The sequence below is a fragment of the Ovis canadensis genome, chromosome 19 (assembly GCF_042477335.2).
Source record: "Ovis canadensis isolate MfBH-ARS-UI-01 breed Bighorn chromosome 19, ARS-UI_OviCan_v2, whole genome shotgun sequence".
NCBI classification, from domain to species: domain Eukaryota; kingdom Metazoa; phylum Chordata; class Mammalia; order Artiodactyla; family Bovidae; genus Ovis; species Ovis canadensis.
The window spans coordinates 70209655-70235854 of NC_091263.1; the positions used below are offsets into that span (position 1 = coordinate 70209655).

General features: G+C 45.5%; 1 protein-coding gene and 1 non-coding gene across 7 annotated transcripts in view; both read right to left on the reverse strand.

Annotated features, from left to right (window-relative positions):
• Positions 1 to 26200, reverse strand: part of VGLL4 (vestigial like family member 4) — a 155763-nt gene that overhangs the window by 78917 nt on the left and 50646 nt on the right. The gene's annotated exons all lie outside the window — the stretch shown is intronic.
• On the reverse strand, positions 24729 to 24800 carry TRNAC-ACA (transfer RNA cysteine (anticodon ACA)). Its single transcript has one exon. It is a non-coding gene; the product is annotated as a tRNA-Cys (tRNA).

Below are 26200 nucleotides of genomic sequence, written 5' to 3' on the forward strand. Positions count from 1 at the left end.
CCCTATACTTTAAACTTTCAGAGAACATGGACCTGTATGCATATACTTTTTTGTCTTCTATTATTCACTAATTATTTCATGTATTAGTATTGGGAGAAAAGGAAAACCAACCTCCCCACAGCATAAAATAAGGGCTCCATAAATGTTCATTACGGCAGCGTCTCAGCCTCTTTGTGGAATAACGATGGGAAACATGATGACAGAAGGAAGCCCAGGCTAATTACTAGGTTAAGTGGTTCTATTTGCTAGAAACTTGACTACCAGTGTAGAATGGCACAGCAAAACTGAGCTGCCGCATAAAAGCCAAATGAGCAAAACCACTCTCCACACACTTATTAAAAAATAAAATGCTTTCATTAGCACACTTGCTGAGCAGGGAAGATTTCAATGTCAAGTCTGACAATAATTTCTTCAAAGACACCCCAGGAAGTGTAAATAACCCGACAGGACTCCTTGGTTCCGGCCCCCACCTCAGTGGATTCCACAGCTCCCCTCTTTCCAGAATTCTGAGCAACATATTTCACTAATGCTTTCAGTTTAAAGTTTCTTTTTCTCCTTCCCACACATTTATTTTTTTTAATCACTTCAACCCAATAGGTGGATAATAATCAAAAAGACTCTACCAAATGAACAAAGCAAGCTGATCGCAATAACTTGGTCTACAGTATCAGTTAACCAAAAAGCTGGATGTGCAAAAACACCATGTTAACAGCATGTCTGTATCTGTGGATACATTCTTCGGTGTAATAAGAACAGTAACAACATGATGGTGATGATAATGTTTGTGAAAGGCTTCACTGGTCAAAGTACCGACATTTTTTAGGTTATTATCAATTCATACGACAAGGTGGTGAGAAGGGAAAGCACAGAAGAGGGTTTAAGTAAAAACAAACAGCACTGAGTGGTAAGAAAGGAGAGTTAAGGAACCAGACTTTCTTTTCTTTTAAAAAACCGTTTAGAATACAAAGTTTTGTGGTCCCTCAAAGGCTCAGTTAAAAAATCCCACCTCCCACAAGAACCCTGGTTAGCTAGGCTTCATCTCTTTATCCCACTGTTTCTCAGGTTTATACTTGTACTTAATTCTAAAATAAAGCAGATGAGGAGATAATGTTTGCATCTCTCCTCTACCAGATCATAAAGACTGGCTCTTCAACAGTATAGTGTTGAATTAAAACAAAACAAAACACATACACCAATACGAATATATGTTATTTTCAAACATCTCACACATCAAGGATTTGGACCTGAATAATTTAGAGGAGAGTGAAAAAGTTGGCCTAAAGCTCAACATTCAGAAAACGAAGATCATGGCATCTGGTCCCATCACTTCATGGGAAATAGATGGGCAAACAGTGGAAACAGTGTCAGACTTTATTTTGGGGGGCTCCAAAATCACTGCAGATGGTGACTGCAGCCATGAAATTAAAAGACGCTTACTGCTTGGAAGGAAAGTTATGACCAACCTAGATAGCATACTGAAAAGCAGAGACATTACTTTGTCAACAAAGGTCCGTCTACTCAAGGCTATGGTTTTTCCAGGGGTCATGTATGGATGTGAGAGTTGTACTGTGAAGAAAGCTGAGCACTGGAGAATTGATGCTTTTGAATTGTGGTGTTGGAGAAGACTCTTGAGAGTCCCTTGGACTGCAAGGAGATCCAACCAGTCCATCCTAAAGGAGATCAGTCCTGGGTATTCTTTGGAGGGAATGATGCTGAAGCTGAAACTCCAGTACTTTGGCCACCTCATGCAAAGAGTTGACTCATTGGAAAAGACTCTGATGCTGGGAGGGATTGGGGGCAGGGGGAGAAGGGGATGACAGAGGATGAGATGGCTAGATGGCATCACCGACTCGATGGACGTGAGTCTGAGTGAACTCTGGGAGTTGGTGATGGACAGGGAGGCCTGGCGTGCTGCGATTCATGGGGTCGCAAAGAGTCGGAGATGACTGAGCGACTGAACTGAACTGAACCGAATTATTTTCTGTTAGATTTTCTCTCAAAGAAAGAACTCCTAAATGCATCACAAAACATTGCTTATTTCTCTAACGTGGAGTTGCTCACACTGAAATGATGAGGAAATGTTGGCAATGTTTTGTCAAAATTGTTCACAATAGCATATGCCATTAAGCTGTATGTCTCGACCTTTACTGTGTATAAAATAGTTCTATTTCTAAGCCACGCACTCTCAACTTCTGTTAAGTATAACTAGGTAATTACGGTAATATAATGGGATTTAAACACAAATACATATATTTTTTTAAAAAACTTAAAATGGCTCTTCGAAACCAGGATTTAAACTTTCAATACAACAGCACCCTCTAGGGGTGAGTATTAAGTTGCAAAGACAATTTTGGGAAAGCAAATCGCCTGATTTCTGAGTTTAAACACAATCAGCGTCTTAATCTAAAAAGTCACAGTACATATCTTTTAACAAACAGTTCCACTCTCACTAAACTTTGCAAAAATTAAAATAACATCCGAACGAAAATCAATTCACTTGAGATCGAATGAGTGAATTGGAAATCTGCTTGATGACCATTTTCCCAGGCAGCACTAGTGATAAAAGAACCCGCCTGCCAACACAGGAGACATGAGACGTGGGCTCACCTCCCTGCATGAGGGCACGCCAACCCACTCCAGGATCCTTGCGTGGAGAATGCCATGGAGAAAGAAGCCTGGCAGGCTACAGTCCACAGGGTCACAGAGAGTCGGACACAGCTGAAGTAACGTAGTGTACAAGATACAAACAGCGTTTGAAAGCGCAGACTGGGACTGCCGTTTTAAATAAATCAGACTAAACCAGCACTGAGGAAGAGAATATAATGAGTTAGAATTTGTGTTGGCCCAGCGGTTAGGTCTCTGTGCTCTCAACTGCCAAGGGGCCCAGTTTTGATTCATTCCTGGTCAGAGAACTAAGATTCCACAGGCCATGTGGCACAAAGAAAATACGTTAAAAATTCTAGAAAAATTAATTAGCATTCTCAAGAAAGGAGAAATCGTTTGGGAAACATTATAACTTGCTAGTTTTAAACTAGTGCTTTATATGCTTGAAACAAATGTTTCCTTATGAACAAAAATGATTATTTTAGTGGTTTTTCATTATTAGAATTTAGTTCAGTAAATCCCAAAGAACTATCATAAATAAAATATTATTCTGATATTAACATTCTCACAAATTATAATTATCCACAGACATATTCTTGCCAGGTTGGGTAGAACTAACTGGTAAAAACAGGAGAAGTCCAATGGAAGAAAAGTCCTAAACATCTAATATCTGAAGGTCAATGTTCGTGATAGTTCCAATTTCTGATTCAGTCTTCACCCAGCAGTTCAATTTGCCTTCACAGTATTTCATTCACCGAGCACCTTTTTCTACCTCCAGAATTACCCTTTTAACCAATTAGGATCCAGTCCAGAAGAGACACTATACCTGTTTTTCAACAGAGAATTTTAGTGCCCCTGCCAGCAACTATCCCATGAGGTAACTTCTATCCTAATATTTAAGGGCATTTGATCAGTTTGACCACTTGATACAAACAGAATCATGTGGTATGTACTTCAGTGTGATTAAATTCTTGCACTCATATTTATGATTTTTTTTTTAAATCCTTATTTTTACATGAAGGTGAACAGCCACCCTTTTCACGGCTGTGTAGTATTCCAGTGTTCTAACAGACACTTCATTCTACATTTGAGGAACACTGAGGTAGTTTCTCTGTGGAGGATGTTATAAACTGTGCCCCTACAAATATTCTAGTTCCCATCTTTGGTGAGCATTGACTGCATTTCTGTAGCACACACATCTGGGAGCAGATACATTAGGTCTTACAGCAAGCATACGTTCAGTTTAAGAAGATACTGTCAAACAGCTTTCCAAAGCATTTGTACCAATTTAGACGCCTGCTTCCCTGGTGGCTCAGTGGTAAAGAATCCACCTGTCAAGGCAGAAATCGCAGGAGACACTGATTCGATCCCGACATCAGGAAGATTCCCCTGGAGTAGGAAAGGGCAACCACTCTGGTATTCTGGCCTGGGAAATCCCACGGACAGAGGAGCCTGGTGGGCTATGGTTAAGGGGTTGCAAAGAGTCAGACACAGCTGGGTGACCAAGCAGGTGCATTCTGCTGCCAGCAGTGCACGGGGTCTCAGGACACTCCACACCCTTGCCAGCACTTTCCATCTCTTCATTCCCACTACCTGGGTAGGTACGGAGCAGCCTCACTGCAGTTCTACTTCGCCCTTCTCTAACCAAGAGCAAAAACTCTTAAATGCTTGTAAGGGACAGAGCGATAGGATCCGTCACACAGAACAGAGGCAGAGGGTCTAACCCAGTGGCTCTCAAACAGAGCCATGTTGCATCCTCCAGCCCAGGGGAACTCTGGCGATGCCTGGTTGGACTCCTGGCATCTAGTGGACAGAGGCCAGGGATGCTGCCAAGCACGCGACAACGCACAGGACAGCTTCCCAGAGCTAAGAATCATCTGACCGAAACAGCAGTTATGTCGCTGCCGGAAAACCATGGTCTAGCTCAGCAAACCCTTCCTGGACTCCTTCTCCGTAGTCAGGTAATCAATGTAATCGATGGCTGGTGCAGCTCAAGAGAACCACTGCCTACTGTCTTGAGGTTCCCCAAGCCGAAGGGACAGAAAGACACAGGGCTCTTACTACGTGCTGGGCGTGGCACATGGTGGAGCCCCAGGTTCTCAAGTAGCTTGTTTCTCATTAAAACCTCTCAACTATTTAAAGGAATTAAAGAGCCTCTTGACGAAGGTGAGAGAGGAGAGTGAAAAAGCTGGCTTAAAACTCAACATTCAAAAAACGAAGATCATGGTGTCTGGTCCTATCACTTCATGGCAAAGAGATGGGGAAACTGACAAAGTTTATTTTCTTGGGCTAAAAATCACTGTGGACAGTGACTGCAGCCATGAAATTAAAAGACGCTTGCTCTTGGGAAGAAAAGTTATGCAAGCCTAGACAGCACAAAACTCAGAGCCATTACTTTGCCTACACAGGTCTGTATAGTCAAAAGCTAAGGGTTTTCCAGTGGTCATGTACGGATGTGAGAGTTGGACTATAAAGAAAGCTGAGCACCAAAGAATTGATGCCTTTGAACTGTGGTGTTGGAGAAGACTCTTGAGAGTCCCTTGGACTCCAAGGAGATCAAACGAGTCAAATCCTAAAGGAAATCAGTCCTGAATATTCATTAGAAGGACTGATGCTGAAGCTGAAGTTCCAATACTCTGGCCGCCTGATGCAAACAGCCGACTCATTGGAAAAGATCCTAATGCTGGGAAAGGTTGGGGGCAGGAGAAGAAGGGGACGACAGAGGATGAGATGGTTGGATGGCATCACCGACTCAATGGACAGGAGTTTGAGCAAACTCTGGGAAATGGTGAAGGACAGGGAAGCCTGGCGTGCTGCAGTCCATGGGGTCGCAAAGAGTCAGCCACGACTGAGCGACTGACAACAATAACTATCACCGTTTTATAAATGAGGAAACAGATATCAGGCTGAGAAGTTTGTCCAAACTCACACAGAGAGTGTAGATCTGGGATCGGAAGCATTGGTTTTCCACTCTACCCAGGGTCTTTCTTTTAACCAAAAGTAAGAAGAGTTTTTGAAGTCCACAATAACTGTTAACTTGCAAGGGATGAGTTTCATGGTAGATTTGCAAAAAGCAGCTGAATAAAAGGTAGGAAACGAGATCCTTTGCAATGGGGAGTTAACATGTATCTGTAAGAAAACTGTACCTTAACAGCTGTAAACAAATTCATCTTCTTCACCACACTGTCATCTCTTTAAAGTTAGACCCACGTCTTATTGTTCTCTGGATATGCCTCAGTGCCTATGGGACGTCCCCAATGGCTCAGCGGGTAAACAATCTGCCTGCAATACAAGACACACAGGAGACAGGGGTTCAATCCCTGCGTTGGGAAGATCCCTGGAGCAGGAAATGGCAACCTGCTCCAGTATTCTTGCCTGGAAAATCCCATGGACAGAGGAGCCTGGTGGGCTACAGTCCATGGGGTCCCAAAGAGTCAGACACGACTGCACGACTAAGCATGTATTAGTCTACAAGAGTACGTATTTAAATTTTCCTGGATGAATTACTGACCTAAAAAACACCAAAGACGGATGAAAAGGTCTTCAAAAAGCAAGCAGATGGTTCAGATTGTTTTTTTTCCCCACAAAGTCAACTCTATTTTGGAGATATGAAATAAAACGCAATGTTTTGGTTGAAGACATTCTATTAAATCAGGTAAAGGTCAATACCATCAAATTCTCTTCACAACACAAGCAATCCAGTTTCTCCAAGGATGGCCCTGCCAGCATGACCCTGCCATCATCCTGTGGGTGTTCCTTACTGATGCTCTGTCTGTGAGGACATCTCAGTCACAGACTCACCAGAAATCCCGCCACTGGAAGGAAGACAGAGTCTCAGCCCTGGCCAAGCATTAGCGCCACCAGGAAGCCCTGGAAGCTATGGATGCCGGGCCCCGAATCTGGCAGAGGAGATCTGGGGTGGGGCCCGGATAGACATATTTTAAATTCATACCCGGAAAAGAACGACACTCAGTACAGTCTGAAAATAGGTCCACACGTCATCCCGACACACTTCCAGCCCCTGAGGTCCTGGAGCAATGCCCTAGGGGTTCTGAACGGAGCTTCACATCCCCTGCCTTCCATACCGCCCAGAGCTCACGGGCACCCCAGTGAGCTACCTGTGGGTGACATGAGTCAATCAACCCAAGAAGCAGCTTAACTCCCTCTCCTCGGAGAAGTGATTCCCTCATTCAGATTCACACAGCTCCAGTCCTCCAAGGCGCGAATGGACCCTCGCTCTCAGCCTCTCTCCTTAAACTACGGGTGCTCTGTGGTCAGAATGGGACTAAGATTCTGTCCACTAGCAATACTCAGCTATACAGACACCAGACACGTGCACACCAGGACTCCTCTTTACCCCCACGTGGGCAGGGACGTGCAGTGTCCCTGGGAACAGGACAGAGCACCCCGTGGAGAAGCAGGGCAGGGTCGCCGGTCCCTGCGTCCGGTTCCGGCTGGTGATGGTGGGTCTTCAGGGGCACGGGACCCCTCCCGCTGGAGGACGCAGAGCGCGTGGGCTCCTGTGACTGAGGCCCCCGCCCCCGGGTTTCTGAACCTCTGCTTCCCCAACACCTGACGCCGTGCCCGGCACCCAGTAGGTGAATGATTTGTCAAAAAGAACCAACCAGAAGGAAGGGCTCTAGAACCTAAGCTGGGCACAGGAAAGCCAGGAGGAGTGGGACACCCCAAATTCTGTGTGCAGTCTAGGGGCATCCGGGGCAGAGAGCATGGACAGCTGGGCAGCTCTGCAGAACCAGGCTTCTAAGCAGGGCTAGTGGGACAGGTGACATCCCGGCCTCCTAGGGAAGCACTCACTGCCAACTACCCTGGGGACAGGAACCCCAGGCCTGGGGAGGGAACTGGACCCTGAGGAAGGTGGGGTGCTAGGACTAAGCAAAGCAGGACAGGGCTGTGGGCGGTCAGGACAGGGCTGTGGGCGGTCGACCCCGGCCATCTCCAGGTGCAGCCAGCAGTGGTTCCCCTCCCCTAAAGGAGGAGACGGAAGGTGGAAGCGGAGGGGATGGGGAGCCCCAATTTCCCGAGCTCTCAGAACCTCACGCTGGTCTCCCAGCACAAGAGAGCACCAAACCCCGAGTCAGAACCGCCAGGGTCTTATTCTGTTCAGACCCACCTTCACGGGGTGGTGGTCAAGGAAGTCATCTCCCGGCCTCGGTCTCTTCGTCTGCAAAAGGGGTAGACGGAAGCTCCCCTGCCCGGCACGGGCCTGGCGGTCACCGCGACCCACTACAAGGTGCCCATGGAGCGGGGGTGATGGCCACCACGCTTCCTAAGGATGGAGCTTCCTCTGTTCCCACAAGGAGAAGTGGGCCTGTTCAGGCTAGACAATACCCCGCCCAGCCCCAAAGAACCTCAAACAGAAAAAACATCCATAAAAAAGAAGGGGGAGCAAAGGTTGCTTTATTGCTGGTTCTCCCGTTCCTGCAGCTGGAGGAGGCCGTCCCACTGGCCTTTCTGAAAGGAAAGGCTGGTGGTTCCCCCGGCAGTTCAGTAATTCAAGCCGGACGGGGACATGGGCACGCACCTTTTCTTTAACTTTTCAAAGACGATCATAACACACACTCAGTTAAAAATTTAGCATTCTCACCCTACCAGCTGTCAAATACGCGAAAATCACACAGACTACTCACGCGCCCATGCATTACTGAAATGAAACAAAAGCAGGTCCTGCCCCTGGCATGACAAACAGGGTCCAGGACTTTGCAGCCAGGAGCAAGAAGTGCCACGTCTGCCCACACCCCCAACCCCAGGACTCCCCTCCCCTCGCCATCTGCACCCCACTTCATAAACACACTCTTCTCTCTTCCACCTCTAACAGTATCTGAGTCAGCCCTGAAGTTCTCAGGTTCTGGACAGTTCCTCTCTCCCCCTTCTCCCCTCGCCCCTACCCAGCCACTTTCATTTGCAATCTCAAGAAGAGTTGCATATTTTATATACTAAATGATGGTGATGATGAGTTACGGTTGTTTCTGCCGAGCTCCTAAGTTTCCTTTGGTTTTTCTTTCTGAAGGGGTGTGGAGAGGAATGAGAGCTGCACCCCCAGGCAAAAAAAAAAAAAAAAAAAGAGAGAGAGAGATGGGAGGAGAGCATGCTGGAGGCATTTTTCATTACAACGATAGGTATGAAGGCTATCTCGCTTAGCTCATTTTCCTGACATGTGAATGAACAACAGCAACAGCAACAGTGAGAGGCCTCAAGTGCCCGTTCCACATTTCCTTGGGGAGAACACTGGGTCTACCTAGAAAAACCTGGCTCTTCCCTCCAAAAAGAATGAAAAAAACTAAAATTCCCAGTTGTGTCTAGTTCCAGGGGAGGCTAGTTACCAGAGGGTTAAGCTGCATAACCATTTTACCCCTGAGAGTTTCAGGTATAATCCTATTACTTCTGAAAGCCTCTCAGCGTTCTGTGACACCCTGGTTACTCAGCGATGGAAGGGGCAGGCACAGTCCTGCGCCCTGGGCTGCCAAGAAGAGAAATACCGCAACGCTCGTGGCAGCAATGCCGATTTTCACTGCCTCGATGCAGACCTGCCCCTGCTCTCTCCTCCCCACCTCCCCAGCAGAACAAGTTTTAAAGAGATAAAGGGAAACATGAGAAAGCACACCGCTGCACCTGCAGACGTAGTACTGTCCATGCCACAGCGCTGGGAGAGACCCTGACGCTGGGAGGGACTGGGGGCAGGAGGAGAAGGGGGCAACAGAAGGTGCGACGACTGGATGGCATCACCGACTCGATGGACACGAGTTTGAGCAAACTCCGGGAGATGGTGAAGGACAGGGAGGCCTGGCGTGCTGCAGCTCATGGGGTCACAAAAGTCGGACACGGAACAGCAACCCCAAACAACACCCGAACGCCTTACTTTCTTTGCAGACCCGCTGAAGGTACAAGGCCTCAGGGCACAGGCTAAACCACTTCTCATGTGACCTGCAACCACCGCGAAAGGTAACCCACACATCCTCCTCCGGAGGGATGACACACCCAGCAGAAGCCTTCCGCTTATGGAAGAGAACCTTCCAGTCACCCTCTGCCAGAGCACCGCAATGTGTTTGCTGTTTTAATGTCATGATTAATGAAAGAATCAGCTGCCAGCTTTAACAGACTGAGGAGGCCACAGAGGAAAAGAACACATAAACTCTTTCTGGACCTTTCCTCTTGTTCATCTGGCACGTGGCCCACTCTTCTTCACAAAAGAGAGAAATCACACCGTCAATTCTCACTCGTAAATGCACTGAACGCAAAGAACAGCGCGTCTGAACACGCTGCCCAATGGGCACTTATAAAAGTTTTAAGTGCCTACAGTGTACACTGAGAACATGAATGTGAGAATATTTCAAAGACCCAAAAAGTGCTATCTGGCTGTTGATAGAAGACACTACACAAAATGTACCACCCATAATTCTATGATTATTATTACTATCATTACTACTAGTAAAAGGAAGATGAAAAGAGGGTTGCTGAGCCCCGGAGGCAGAGCTGTCTACCAGCGCTCTCCGTACACACCTGACTCCCACCACCAAGCCTTAGACAGAAATTCACCCTGCCCAGGGTCATGAAAAGAGGTAAAAACCTACAAGCGAAACCCAAGCCAGATACAGTTTTCATGGCTGCACACACTGCGTGCCTGTCTTCAGAACCCTAGATAGAGAGGAAGCAAGACACCCAAGAAACAGTATGGACAGGACTTCACGTTAACCCGCATCACTGGCCTCACAGAGGACGGGTCCAGAGATGCAGCCCATACAGTCCCTGTCCTTGAAGAGCTCATTACTAGGGACAGACCACGAGAACTACAGACAAAAGTAGGAGGCAGAGGACGGGAAAAAACCTATGTTCTGAAGAGACTCAGGTGTAAGCTTCATAAAGAAAGTGACCTTTGTCTGGACCCTTAAAAGAACAAAATCCCAAAGCAGGGTTGAGGGACAAGGCCTTCCAAACACAGTACTTCACTAGAGACACACAAAATACTTGATATAACTCATCGATTATTCCAGAGGCATATGAAGTTAACTTTGATTACTGTGGAGAAGGGGACTGCAGTGATAAATATTTCACATGCGCAATCCTGGCAGCCAGGACTTCGTCAGAAGCAGGTTCCAATCTTGGTTCTGCCAGGAAGTACCTCTGTGAACTGAGGCATATAACTTAACCCCTCAGGTCTAGTTCTGCGTCTCTGGAAAAGGGGGACGATGACAGTACCCTCAAAAGGTGGCTCCTCCCACAGATGCCAGCACTCTTAGCAGGGCCCTAAACACAGCCTGCTCTGGTCACGCATGGTTCTACCTCCCCTGCAGACCGAGAGCTTCCTGGGGTCCCCTGCTTGGTCCCGAACACTTGCCACACTGCTCGTACTAGCAGACACCCCATAACTGCCATATTCTCCTCCCTCTACTGAATTTCTATTTACTATGAAAGTACATTCCTTTGTGCTTCAAATTGTGATGGACAGCACTTTCAAAACGTGAGTGTTACTCGGCTCAGGTGAGCATGTCTCCATCCCGTTAGGGCTTCTTGTTTGACTAACGTTACAGGTTTAAAATATTCATGTGGTGTTTCAGTCGCACAGTCACGTCTGTTCAGAAACCAAGCGGGAAGGGCTTCCCTGTTGGCTCAGTGGTAAAGCATCCGCCTGCCAACGCAGGAGGCGTGGGTCCCATCCCTGGGTTCGGAAGATCCCCTGGAGGAGGAAATGCTACCCACTCCGGTATTCTTGCCTGGGAGGTCCCATGGACAGAGGAGCCTAGCGGGCTACAGTCCAGGGGGTCACAAAAAGTTGGACACAACTGAGCACACACTAAGTGAGAAGGTCCTGAGCACACTGATTTCACAGCATCAATTCCTCCCAGACTGGAAGAGAAGGACCCTCCGGATGGAGGCTGGTAACAAAGTGTTCTAAAGCAGCTGCCTTCAATCTTTCTCGGCATCAGGGTCTTTTCCAATGAGTCAGTTCTTCGCATCAGGTGGCCAAAGTATTGGAGTTTCAGCATCAGTCCTTCCAACGAACGTTCAGGACCGATTTCCTTTAGGATTGACTGGTTTGATCTTGCAGTGTGGCTTTGACTATACAACAAAGGTCAACACAGCCAAAGTTACAGACTACACGGACCTTGGAAGACAAAAGAGTGGGACACAACTGAGTGGCGGACACCTTCGCTTTTTTCACTTTTACAGTCAAGGCTATGGTTTTTCTAGCAGTCATGTACAGATGTGAGAGCTGATGCTGGGACCCTGATGCTGGGAAAGACTTAGGGCAGGAGGAGAAGAGGACGACAGAGGATGAGATGGTTCGATACAGTCATCAGTTCAGTGGACGTGAGTTCGAGCAAACTCCCAGAGAGAGTGAAGAACAGGGAAACCCGGCATGCTGCAGCCCGTGGGGTCACAAAGAGTTGGACATGACTCTCGACTGAACAACAACAAAAGAAAACACACCAGAGAAATCACACTACAAAGAATTTGAAATTTATGAACCAACGTTTCTCTATGAGACCTTTTTTTTTTTTTTAAAGGTATAACCTCTTTGACCAACAAAGGTCCGTCTAGTCAAAGCTATGGTTTTTCCAGTAGCCATGTATGGATTTGAGAGTTGGACTATAATGAAAGCTGAGCACTGAAGAATTGATGCTTTTGAACTGTGGTGTTGGAGGAGACTCTTGAGAATCCCTTGGACTGCAAGAAGATCAAACCAGACAATCCTAGAGGCAATCAGTCCTGAATATTCATTGGAAGGACTGATGCTGAAGCTCCAATATTTTGGCCCATGATGTGAAGAGCGGACTCATTGGAAAACACCCCGATGCTGGAAAAGACTGAAGGCAGGAGGAGAAGGGGACGACAGAGGATGAGATGGTTGGATGGCATCAGCGACTCAGTGGACATGAGCTTGAGTGAACTCCAGGAGTTGGTGATGGACAGGGAAGCCTGGCGTGCTGCAGTCCATGGGGTCTCAGAGTCAGACACGACTGAACTGAACCTCTGTGAAATAAGAGGACACGGTGAGACAACAAGGGGAGGTAATAAAGCTGGACAAAGTTCACGGAAGAAACAGAGAAGAGGAATTAGGTCAAGAAAGGGATCCCACACTAAAGGGGCTTCCCAGGTGGCACTGGTGGTGAAGAATCCACCTGCCAATGCAGCAGGCATAATAGATGTGGGTTTGACTCCTGGGTTGGGAAGATCCCCTGGAGGAGGGCACGGCAACCCACTCCAGTACTCTTGCCTGCAGAATCCCACGGACAGAGAGCCTGGCGGGCTACAGCCCACAGGGTCGCGAAGAGTCGGACACGACGGTAGCGACTTAGCATGCACGCACCGTACTAAAAGACAATAAAAGAAACAGAGATGTGGATGAAAACTCAATTTGGTCTTTGAAGGACAGGCTTCAGAAACCATGGGGGCTGGTTCCAGGATGAGCAGTTACCTAGCCCGTGTTTTCTGTGGACTTTCTGCAAAGAAGCCGAGGGGAGCTATCATGAAGGCACAGTCTTCTCTGGTGCACACGGTGCAGCCATCCTGCTACTAGGAAGGAGGCCAGCCAAGGACAAAGCCACATACAAGGAGGCTCTCAGAGAAATGAACCCAGAACCCGGCAACACCAGGATCCTTCAAGCTGCACCCGAACTCCGCCCTACCTTCCCGCTGTCCCCCTGTGTGACTTAATCAATTCCTTTTGTCTTTAAACTCATTTTAATTGAGCTTTCCATTATCTACATTGAAAGCACCTTTATAGAAGAGGTTTTTTTTTAACTACTAAAATAGAAAAAGTAGTCTTCATAATTTTAAAGTAACATGCCACATAAACAAAAGAGAAACAGTTGAAAAATTATTCAAAACAATAGAAGAATACAGCAAAATGCCTTGTCATAAAGTCAACGTCTCAAAAATCCAACATATAATTACCATTTTGTGCGTGGCAGACACAATCTGGTGGCTAATTCAAAATATACTCCCAAATCCCTTCTTCCTTATGACCTCCACTGGAAGCACTGAGCCTACTAAATATGTACTGCGCATAACAGAGGTTCTTGTAGCCACGGGTAGTCACGTACACAGACAGACCTGGCCAATGAGAGAAACAGAATCTGGGAAAGCTTTTGCTTTATTAAACAAATAAAGTCAGATATGGCGCAGGACGTCATTTGTTTCTCCCTTCCCGGACTTAGTGTCTTAAATACAAATGTGATGCCGGAAGATAAAGCAGCCATTTTGTGTTCATGTGTTCATGAGACGGCCCCAAAAGAAACTTACCAGTGGTTACCTCAGAAAAACTACGGACTTGAGATGGGAGGGATTTACTTCAGAATGTTTTTTTTAAACATATTGTATAACAAAAGCTGGTAAATAAAATTACGTTTTTTGTTTGTTTGTTTTTTAATACAGAAGGAAAGGTTATTTGGGGCCACTGAAAGTATTTAGGAGGTTTTAAAGAGGGGACCAGTAAAGGTTGGGTAAGCAAAAAGGCAGAGGAAAAGGTGTTCAGGCAATCAAAATGACATCAGCTATGACTTTACTGAAGCAAAGGGTTCCAGGGAGATGAAAGTAACAGAAAATTTAACTAAAAACATAAACTCAGCCAGAGGTTGAGGACCAGGAATAAATTAGACGGAAATTAAGCTTGATTCTGCGGAGAAGGAAATGGCAACCCACTCCAGCATTCTTGCCTGGAGAATCCCAGGGACAGAAGAGCCTGGTGGGCTGCCGTCTATGGGGTCGCACAGAGTCGGACATGACTGAAGCGACTTAGCAGCAGCAGCAAGCTTGATTCTGCAGTAATGCAGAGTCCCATAAGTTCCTTTTACTGAAAGGGAGGGAAAAATACAACAAAAACAATGTTTGAAGGTCAGTCCAGGATATCACATAAGTTTGGAGAGAAAAAAGCAAAAGAAAAAGTGAAAATCACAACTAATTCATCCAACTCAATTCTCAGGTTTCAAAATTAAATTAGAACTTGAAGCACATGATTAAAAATATATATATATCTGGACAGCTCTATTATTACACATTATTTCTTTACATATTATTTCTGAGACCAGCAAAATGACAGATTTAATTTTTCAATGCTGAACCATAATGTAAGAGAATAAATCTGCTATTTCTTTTTCCATTGCATTTTAGGTATAAATTCCATCCAAACAGTTCCAAAGAACAGTAGCTGGACGCAGACCATTCCCTCAAAGGGAGGCAGCCAGGGTCCGACTCGCCCCTTCTGCACAGTGAAATAATAAAGTCCACGTGATAAGGTCCTGCACACTTGGTCTGGCTCCTAGTCTCAAGTCTGGGGTCCTGGGCAGTCACCTCCTCTCTCTGCAGCTCAGCACTCTCACCTACTAAATCAAGGAGTTGGACCCAAAGTGTCCTTTTCAAGTCTGAAACTCTGCATCCAGTTTCACCTTGGGGCTGGCAGCAATGGCAGCTAAGAGAATCTGGAACCAGAGCAGGGGGCCCGGCACTGAGTGACTGAGACTGTATGGTAACAGGCTATCCATGACACCTGAGCACACAGCAATCTGATCACACTGCTTACAACTTCCTGAAAAGTTTACCAGTCCTGCACTTAAGGAACTTGTACTACCCAACTTCATATTTACTTTGAACAAGGGAATTCTTAATAGCAAGAATAACTATAAAATAAATTTTATGTATATATATATATGCATATTCAGGTTGGTGCAAAATTCACTGCAGTTTTGCATTACTGAATTTGCCATTTTATATTGAAAGACATTCTTAAATAAATGTGGTTATTTTATACATAATTTTAATGCACCTTACTTGCTTTAATTTTTTTTTAAATGAAGATCATGGCATCTGGTCCCATCACTTCATGGGAAATAGATGGGGAAACAGTGGAAACAGTGTCAGACTTTATTTTTTTGGGGCTCCAAAATCACTGCAGATGGTGATTGCAGCCATGAAATTAAAAGACGCCTACTCCTTGGAAGAAAAGTTATAACCAACCTAGACAGTATATTCAAAAGCAGAGACATTACTTTGCCGACTAAGGTCCATCCAGTCAAGGCTATGATTTTTCCAGTGGTCATGTATGGATGTGAGAGTTGGACTGTGAAGAAGGCTGAGCGCCAAAGAATCGATGCTTTTGAACTGTGGTGTTAGAGAAGACTCTTGAGAGCCCCTTGGACTGCAAGGAGATCCAACCAGTCCATTCTGAAGGAGATCAGCCCTGGGTGTTCTTTGGAAGGACTGATGCTAAAGCTGAAGCTCCAGTACTTTGGCCACCTCATGCGAAGAGCTGACTCATTGGAAAAGACTCTGATGCGGGGAGGCATTGGGGGCAGGAGGAGAAGGGGATGATGGAGGATGAGATGGCTGGATGGCATCACTGACTCAATGGACGTGAGTCTGAGTGAACTCCGGGAGATGGTGATGGACAGGGAGGCCTGGCGTGCTGCGATTCATAGGGTCGCAAAGAGTCGGACACGACTGAGTAACTGAACTGAACGACTTATTACTTGCAGTTTATTTTATATTTAGACTAGGGAAATGATGTCAGAGAAAAAGCAAATTGGAGCAACTTTCTTATTCCAGTTAAAATGGGTCATAAAGCAGCGGAGACAACCCGTATCATTAACAACGCACGGGGCCCGGGAACTGCTAACAACGTGCAGTGAGTGGGGTTTCAGGAAGTTCTGCCAAGGAGAGGAGAGCCTTGAAGATGAGGAGCACAGCGGCCGGCCATCGACAGTTAACGGCGACCAATCGAGAGTGGGTCAAAGACGCAGATTCTCTTACAGCTACACGAGAAGCTGCCGAAGAACTCAAGGTCGACCATTGTACGGTCATTTGGCACTTGAAGCAACTTGCAAAGGTGAAAAAGCTCAGTAACAGGGTGTCTCAGGAACTAAACACAAATCCAAAAACTGCGGCTTTGAAGTGTTGTCGTTTTGAAGTCTCATTCTACGCAACAGCGAACCATTTCTCAAATTGGACTGTGACATGGGAAGACAAGTGAGTTTTACCTGACAACCGGTGACAACCAGCTCAGTGACTGAAGCAGCTCCAAAGCACTTCCCAGAGCCGATGCACCAGCAAAAGGTCATGGTCCCTGTTTGGTGGTCTGCGGCTGGTCTGATCCAGTACAGCTTTCTGAATCTCGGCAAAATCATTACTCTGAGAAGTTTGCTCGGTAAATCGATGAGATGCACTGAAAACTGCAACGCCTACAGCCGGCACTGATCAACAGACAGGGCCCAGCTCTTCTCCGGGACAACGCCTGACCGTGTGTCGCACAGCCGACGCTTCAAAAGTCAGACGAAGTCGGCTGCAAACACGCCTCATCCGCCATATTCAGTTGTTGCTGTTGCTCAGTCACCCAGTCGCGTCTGACTCTGCGGACCATGAACTGCAGCACGCCAGGCTTCCCTGTCCCCCATCATCTCCCAAAGTCTGCCCAAGTTCCCCTGACCTCTCACCAACCACCACTGCTTTAAGCATCCTGACAACCTTTTGCAGGGAAAACGCTTCCACAACCAGGAGGAGGCAGAAAATGCTTTCAAAGACTTTGTCGAATCCTGAAGCAGGCATGTTTATGCTACAGAAATAAACAAACTTATTTCTCACTGGCAAAAATCTGTTGATCGTAATGATTCCTATTTTGGTTAATAAAGACGTGTATGAGCCTAGTTATAATGATTTAAAATTCACAGTCCGAAACGGTAATTATGTCTGCACCAATCTAATAACATGGCTCTTGGAACAGTGTATTAGTAGTAGCTTAATATACAAGAGTAAAAATTCACCCGGAATACCACCATCTTAACGTATAAATTGAAGAAAGTAGGGAAAACCACTAGGCCATTCAGGTATGACCTAAATCAAATCCCTTATGATTATACAGTGGAAGTGATAAATAGATTCAAGGGATCATACTGGATAGACAAAGTGCCTGAAGAACTATAGATGGAGGTTCGTAACATTGTACAGGAGGTGGTAATCAAAACCATCCCCAAGGAAAAGAAATGCAAAAAGGCAAAATGGCTGTCTGAGGTGGCCTTACAAATAGCTGAGAAAAGAAGAGAAGTGAAAGGCAAAGGAGAAAAGGAAAGATATACCCATCTGAATGCAGAGTTCCAAAGAATAGCAAGGAGAGATAAGAAAGCCTTCCTAAGTGATCATTGCAAAGAAATAGAGGAAAACAACAGAATGGACAAGACTAGAGATCTCTTCAAGAAAATTAGAGACAGCAAGGGAACATTTCATGCAAAAATGGGCTCAATTAAAGAACAGAAATGATATGAACCTAACAGAAGCAGAAGATATTAAGAAGACGTGGTAAGAATATACAGAAGAACTGTACAAAAAAGATCTTAGTGACCCAGATAACCATGATGGTGTGATCACTCACCTAGAGCCAAACATCTTGGAGTGTAAAGTCAAGTGGGGCTTAGGAACCATTATTTCAAACAAAGCTAGGGGCGATGATAGAATTTCAGCTGAGCTATTTCAATTCCTAAAGATGACACTGTGAAAGTGCTGCACACAATATGCCAGTAAATTTGGAAAACTCAGCAGTAGCCACAGGACTGGAAAAGGTCAGTTTTCATTCCAGTTCCAAAGAAATGCAATGCCAAAGAATGTTCGAGCTACTGCACAATTTCACTCATTTTACACACTAGCAAAGTAACGCTCAAAATTCTCCAACCTAGGCTTCAACAGTACATGAATCAAGAACTTCCAGATGTTCAAGCTGGATTTAGAAAAGGCAGAGAAACTAGAGATCAAATTGCCAACATACACTGGATCATCGAAAAAGCAAGAGAATTCCAGAAAAACATCTACTTCTCCTTTGTTGACTTTGCAAAAGCCTTTGACTGTGTTGACCACAACAAATTGTGGAAAATTCTTCAAGAGATGCGAATACCAGACCACCTTGCCTGCCTCCTGAGAAACCTGTATACAGGTCAAGAAGCAACAGTTAGAACTGGACATGGAACAAGTAACTGGTTCAAAACTGGGAAAGGAGTACGTCAAGGCTGTATATTGTCACCCTGCTTATTTAACTTATATGCAGAGTATATCATGCGAAATGCTGGGCTGAATAAGGCACAAGCTGGAATCAAGATTGCCGGGAGAAATATCAATAACCTCAGATAGGCAGATGATACCACCCTTATGGCACAAAGTGAAAAGAAACTAGAGAGCCTCTTGATGAAGATGAAAGAGAAGAGCGAAAAAGCTGGCTTAAAACTCAACATTCGAAAAACAAAGGTCATGGCATTCAGTCCCAACACTTCATGGCAAAGAGATGGGGAAACAGTGGGAACTGTGTCAGACTTTATTTTTGGGGGCTCCAAAATCACTGCAGATGGTGACTGCAGCCATGAAATTAAAAGATGCTTACTCCTTGGAAGGAAAGTTATGACAAACCTAGACAGAATATTAAAAAGCAGAGACATTATTTGCCAACAAAGGTCCGTCTAGTCCAAGTTATTGTTTTTCCAGTAGTCGTGTACAGATGTGAGAGTTGGACCATAAACAAGGTCCAACTAAGCACTGAAGAACTGATGTTTTTGAACTGTGATGCTGGAGAAGACTCTTGAGAGTCCCTTGGACTACGAAGAGTTCAAACCAGTCAACGCTAAAGAAAATCAACCCTGAATATTCATTCGAAGGACTGATGCTGAAGCTCCAATACTTTGGCCACCTGATGTGAAGAGCCAACTCATTAGAAAAGACCCTGATGCTAGGAAAGATTGAGGGCAGAAGGAGAAGGGGACGACAGAGGAGGAGATGGCTGGATGGCATCACTGACTCAAAGGACATGAGTTTGAGCAAGCTCCAGGAGATTGCAAAGGATAGGGAAGCCTGGCATGCTGGGGGTCTTGGGGTCTCAGAGCCAGACAGAACTGGGCAAGTGAACAACAGCAAATCCATAAACGGTTTCTAGTTTTTATCCTCACTTGTTTCCTTCTGTTTCTTTACACAATAAGAAAATGTGGGACCTACATACACATGGAATATTATTCAGACTTTCAAAAGTAGAAAACCCTGTCATTGACAACAATATGGATGAACCTGTCTGTTAGGTGAAGCAAGCCCGTTACAGGACTTAGATGAGACATCGTTCACAGAAACCAAGAGCAGAATGGCAGTTGCGAGGGGACAAGGCAAATGGGTAGGTGCTGACATGGAGGCTGCGTTACCAAGATGAATAAGTTCTGGAGGTCTGCTGTACAACATTGTCCCTACAGTAACAATACTCTAGTGGGCACTGAAGCATCTGTTAAGAGGGTAGATTTCATGTTAATTCCTCTTTCCAAAATTTAAAAACACCAACAATAAATTTTCAAGAACATTATCCACTATCATATTTTTTTTGTTTCTACACACATTGCTATGATGAATCACTTAATAAATACATCTTTATATCTTTAGGTGAATAAACCATTTGGATAAGCCACAGAAATCCACTTCCTTTAACAGCATCAACTTCTTAGACATTGTAGTTTTTCATTGTTACTATGTTATGATAGAATTCTCACACTGAGATATTCTCTTTTGTTAATCTACATCCTTAGGTACATTAATAAAGATTAAATTTTAGTAAAAATTTTGCGGGGGGATGGGAGAAGAATGTTTACGGCCTTGGGGTGCAACCCAGGCTCAAGTGAACTACTGTGTCATTGCAGGAAGGAACTGCAAAAGCCATCAGAAATTTTATTAGAAAATTCTTTAAATTCCTTTTAACTAAATGACAGGAAACAGACTTTTCTGACTAAGCATTTGGTTTGGGGATTTCACTAGCCAATTATAAAATTCTAACGTTTCAGAAGTGGAAGGGACCTGTGGGCTTTCCAAATCTCACCTCCTCGTCACAGTTCAAGAAATTGTTGTATCAAGACAACAGGCAGATGTGAATTATTAGGGCTTCATCGTTCTTTTTACATTATTCTGTCTTGTTTTATATTTCCTCTTAAGATTTCAAATAAAATATTTTTTATTAAAATATAGACATAAAACACTCGGCTAGCCATTACATCTTGCCTTATAGAAAGAGACAGAAAGAAGTAGAGGGGGATTTATAGCTAAGCTATCTTGAGGCCCCTAGGGGTAAGCCAGACTGAAGTGAGGATATTTTATTGATTTATACTTATCTGATACCTTGTCATCATAAAACTGAGACTGGCTGACTTCACCAAAGCTTTCTCCTGGGATTCTACTTTAAATAGGATGGTTTACTTATTTGTTTGTCTAGGGAGATCGTATTTCTCTTTAAATGTTTAGAATGCGAATTTCCCCATCTACTTGTAACGTTTAGTGTCCTATCACTTTTCAGGTCTTAGTAAAATCAGCTTGCTTGCATTTAAAAAAAAAAAAAAAAGAACTCACTGTCCAGAAGACCAAGTCCCTCTCAGCTCTAGTTCTGGGGGCTCACTCTCTCACCTGGGAGCTTGTTTTCCCATTGCCAGGCCATTCTTCACGTTAGACATTTCTTATTTTCAGAGAACTGAAACCAACTCCTACAATTTCCGCCCACAGATCCTAGTGAGGTCTCCTGGAGCAACACGGATAAGCCTAATCCTTCACCTAAAATGAGGAGACCAGTCATTCAGCAGCCAACTCTTCTCTCAACTCTCTGGCGAGGAAAAAGGATTTCACAATCTTAACCACCACCCTCCCACCCCCACATCATCTTTCCATTCACAGTCTCCTTCATGTGAATTTTGATTGTTACGGACATGCTTTTATAAGTAATGAACAACTTAGCACAGTATTTCAGGAGAAACCTGGCCAGTACAAGGCTTCCTATGCCATGAATCACTTCTTTACCGGTGATTCTTCAGTCATTTACCTCTTCCTTCTAAGATTACATCCCCTTAATTCTCTGCTGCAGATTCCTTTGTTCCTCACTAGCAGGAACAACTGAAATAAACAGAAATAAAACAAACAAAAAACCCACAGAGCACTGATCCTATTTACTAGGTAAGTTTCAAAGTGTATTTCAGAAAAATTAGAACTGGTAGGACCTGTCTGAACAGAGAGCTCACATGCATCATAATCCACAGAGTAAACGACCTGATAACTGCAATTCTGTTCGCTTGTGGGATTCTGCCAAGTAAATCTGCGTTGGAATCATGTTTAGAAATAGATTCCTTAAAAATTACTATCAGATCATCAAGATAATGAATACTATTACTACCTTAACCATGTAGCTATTGAAAATAAAAAAAAATCTGCTTATTAAATACAGGGTTCAGTTTGGGGTTCATTTTGTGTTTAGAAAATGAATCTGAAAAATTAAATCTTAATAAATTTTAACTTTAAATATTAAATATTTTATTTTTATATTAAAGTCGACTTTTAAATCACCTAGTCTTGGAGAATTCACAGATGTGTAACATTTTCTGATCTAACCCTAGCAAGAAAAGATTCATGGCATTTTAAAGCTAACTATTTCTGATAAGATAATGAAGTGTCTTAAATACCTTGTTTGAGGGACATAAAAACCTGTCAGGGGCCCACTTCCTGTGACTTGGCTGGTGACCAAGACTAGAGAGGATGTGGAGGCTAGCAAAGGCCAGAGAAGGCCCTGGGCCATCGTCTACCCTCTGACGGCTGACTCCCCTTGGTAGCCGTGGTGGGGAAGGCTTTGGACTGGTACTCACAATCTGAGAAAGTCTGGACCAAGAATCCTAAGGCCCACCAGCCCATTCCAGCAAAACAGTATCAGAGTAATGATGGCCAAGGGCTTCCCTGTTGGCTGAGCAGTAAAGAATTCACCTGCCAATGTAGGTGAAGACACGGGTTCGATCCCTGGGTTGGGAAGATCCCCTGGAGGAAGAAATGGCAACCCACTGCAGTATTCTTGCCTGGGAAATCCCCTGGACAGAGGCGCCTGGTGGGCTACAGTCCACAGGGTCGCAAAGGGTCAGGCACAACTTAGCAACATAACAGCATTTAGATAAAGAGTTTAACTTCTTGTCAATTTACATTACCTACACATCTAAGCTCAATGATAAAGGCATACACAGGCTTAACTATCTTGGGTAGTTTGAACATAAGAAGCAATCATAGTAAACTCCTGTTTATTTGAAGTTTGGGATTAAAAAAAAGAGTATTAAGTAAGTCCTCTGGTTAAATGGCAGTTACCAAGTATAAATAATCTCTGATTTCTTGGAAGACAATCACAGAACAAATATTTTAATAAACACTCAGATCAAAGCACAAGTAGAACCATAACTATACGGATAACTTCGCCTGCCTTTGATGTACTGGAATGCTTAAAGCAGGTCATTTCTGGAAAGATCAATTACCTTAGCCCAGGGCTGTACATAAAGCAAGTAATGGGCTTAAGCCAATATATACCAATAACTAGTAACCATCTCTCCCAATTTGCTATGACAGTTCCAACTTCAGGTATTTTTCCCCAATATTTGCAATTCTTTTAAAGTATAGCTAAATAGGACTAGATTTCTCTATCTAAGTCTTAATACTCTGGTAACATCTTCACAAGTCAGAGAAAAAAGTATGTGACCACATGTCTCAGAATTTTATTGAAGAAAAACGATTATGTTCCCGAAAAGCAAGTTTGTGTGCCAGATGCCCAAACTGCTATCTGAGTTTGGAACAGAGACAGGTGTATTGAGGGCCCTGCGGTGAGATGGGTGGGTCTTGCCTTAAGAAACTCAAACTTCCCAAAAGCTTTCACCAAGCCCTCTTCTAGGAAGGGTGGGGACTGAGCAGCGTGGGTAGCTGTTGCAGACTTCTTGGTGTCAGAGCCTTTGTTCCTGAGGTCACGATCAGGTAACAGTGTTCCTATAAATCTCCATCAAACAAACGCAATTCTCTGTCCTGAGGCATGATTGTCCCCCTCCGAGGCCAAAATCCTGGCTGAAGAGGCAGAGCTGAGTTGGCAGCTAACCTGAGGGCTAGGTCCCCCAACCCTGCCCAGCTGGCCAGGCGCCCAACCCAACTGGCCCTCAGGCCACCAGACCGCGCCCCGCCCCGGGCCAACTGCCAACGCTATCAGGTCGCAGAGGCGGGGAGGTGGGAGAGGCTCGCGCTGCCTCAAGGCCTGGGCCAGGCCAGCGGCCTTGGAGGGCCCTGGAGCACTGCAGGACACAGCCCCCAGCCTGTTCCCTGGGGCCCCCAGCTCGCCCGCTGGCCCAAGGCCCGCTGAGCTGGAGGCCCCAGGGAGAAGGCCAGGCAGGATGCCTCTGACCTCGCTCTCCAGCTAAGGACCGCCACTCCACCGACCACTGGCTGGAAGGGCTTCACTAACCCTTGCTCACTGATAGCTGGTAGCTTGTGGGTGGGGCCCACTGCAGCACCGACCAATGGCTGAGCAGGACCACTGCTGGTGGCTCATGGACACCAGTGGTCCAGGGGTGACCACTGCCTGGTAACAGGGTGCAGGGGCACTGGGGCACAGCATCTGCCCCTTGCTAAGGGCTGCGCTGGACTGTGCTCTGTTACAATTACACCTACCACGTATCTAGCAAGCTGCTGTAAAAAACACATACCGGGACTTCCCTGGGGGCTCAGGGGTCAAGCATCCGCCTGCCGATGCAGGAGGTGGGAGTTCGATCCCTGGCCGGGGAAGATCCCACAGGCCGCGGAGCAACTAAACCCGTGTGCCACAGCTACTGAGCCTGTGCTCGAGAGCCCCGGAGCCACCGCTAGAGAACAGCCCTGCTCACGGCAACGAGATGCTTCCCTCGTGGCTCAGACGGTAAAGCGCCTGTCCGCAATGCGAAAGACCTGGGTTCAGTCCCTGGGCTGAGAAGATCCCCTGGAGAAGGAAATGGCAACCCACTCCAGCACTCTTGCCTGGAAAATCCCATGGACAGAGGAGCCTTGTGGGCTACAGTCCATGGGGTCGCAAAGAGTCAGACACACCTGAGCGACTTCACTTCGGCAACAAGAGAAAGCCCGTGCACAGCAACAAAGATCCAGCGCAGCCAAAAATAAGGACATATTTCAAAAATAATTTAAAAAGTAATAATGTAGGTCTATATTTAGTGACATGGACAAAAGTGTTCACAATAATTCTAAGTGAAAAAAATCAGGCAATATTTATAACTCCAGTTTTGTTTATGTATCTGTGATTCAAGAGTACTGGAGTGGATTGCCATTTCCTTCTCCAGAGGACCTTCCCAACCCAGGGATCGAACCTGGGTCTTCTGCATTGTAGGCAGAAGCTTTACCGTCTGAGCCACAAGGGAAGTCCTTGTAACTCCAGTTTTGTTTACGTATCTGTGATTCCATTTGTATTTCATATGTATAGTGTATATGACTGTATATCTAGGTAACAACATATAAATAGTATTACATAGGATTCTATTTTTGTGATATATTATACACTTGTCTGGGAAAATGTTTGAAGCTGGCGTGTCAAAAACTAAGAGTGAGTTATCTTGTGAGCAGAGGGGAGGACTTCAGGTGGTTTTTGTGATTTTTTAAATGTATCTTCTCATTTCTAATGAATGAGCAACAGGCAAATGACAATAAATTTGCATCATATTTTTAAATCCCTTTTCTGTCATTTGTCTCAGCCCTAGGAGATACAGAAGTGTACTGTATCAGTCTCTGAAGACACATATGTTCACGTACACACACACAGTGTCATCTGTAAAAACTCCTCTAGGGTTTCTGATACGCCCAGAGGCGATGCATGCATGCGTGCTAATGAGTCACGTCTGACTCTGTGTAAGCCCACGGGCTGTAGCCCACCAGGCTGCTCTATGCAGGGGGTTCTCCAGGCAAGAGTACTTGATGGAGTGGGTTGCCATCCCCTCCTCCAGGCTTCCCACATAAAAGAGACTCTAGTCTAGACTCAGCAGATAGAGACAGGCTTGTCAAGGGTGATTACAGGAAACAATTTCGTCAAAGAGAACACGATTCTTACCAGAAATAAGTAGAAGAGAACAAACATTAATCCCTGAGATTTTTCCGAAGTGTGCTTCTGTGTTCGGTCTCTACTGCCCCAGATCCCTGCGATGCCCAGAATTCTCGCTCAGAAAACAAAACTGACCCAGACACCACAAGGCAGTCACAGCCTCAATTAGCCAAAGTGCGTCCCCATTCCGTTTACCCTCAAAGCTCGGCAGCCTGTGCCCGCAGCCCTCTCAGGGCGCAGGCCCTTTGTAGCGACTGTGGGAGGTTTTCTTGAGTGTCTCCTGTTACTTTTTTAGAACAGCCGACCAATTCTGAAATGAAGTTCCAGGCACTGCTTCCCGAAACGACGGAGATCTGAGAGTGCTCATTTCACCCTAAAATTCCACCGTATTCAAATCCCAACATGGCTTCGTGTCCCTCTCAAGTTTTGCCAAAGCCAATTTCCAGCACGCTGCCGGCCCAAGGCCCGGAGGATGAGTAACTTCTGAGCAGTCAGGAAGCTGCGGAGGAGGGAGAAGCTGAGGATACTGCCCCTGGGAGAGCAGCCCCTTCCCGCCCTTGCACATCCTGCCCCTGGGGCTCCCACCCATCCACGCGGCCACCTGGCCATGGCCACCCCCACCCCAGCCCAGCACCAGCCTGAAGGGAGGAAGAGACCGCGTTCCCGCAGTCAGCACGTGCTGTCACGGACCGCCTGCCAGGGGCCAGGCACTGCACTAGGCCACTA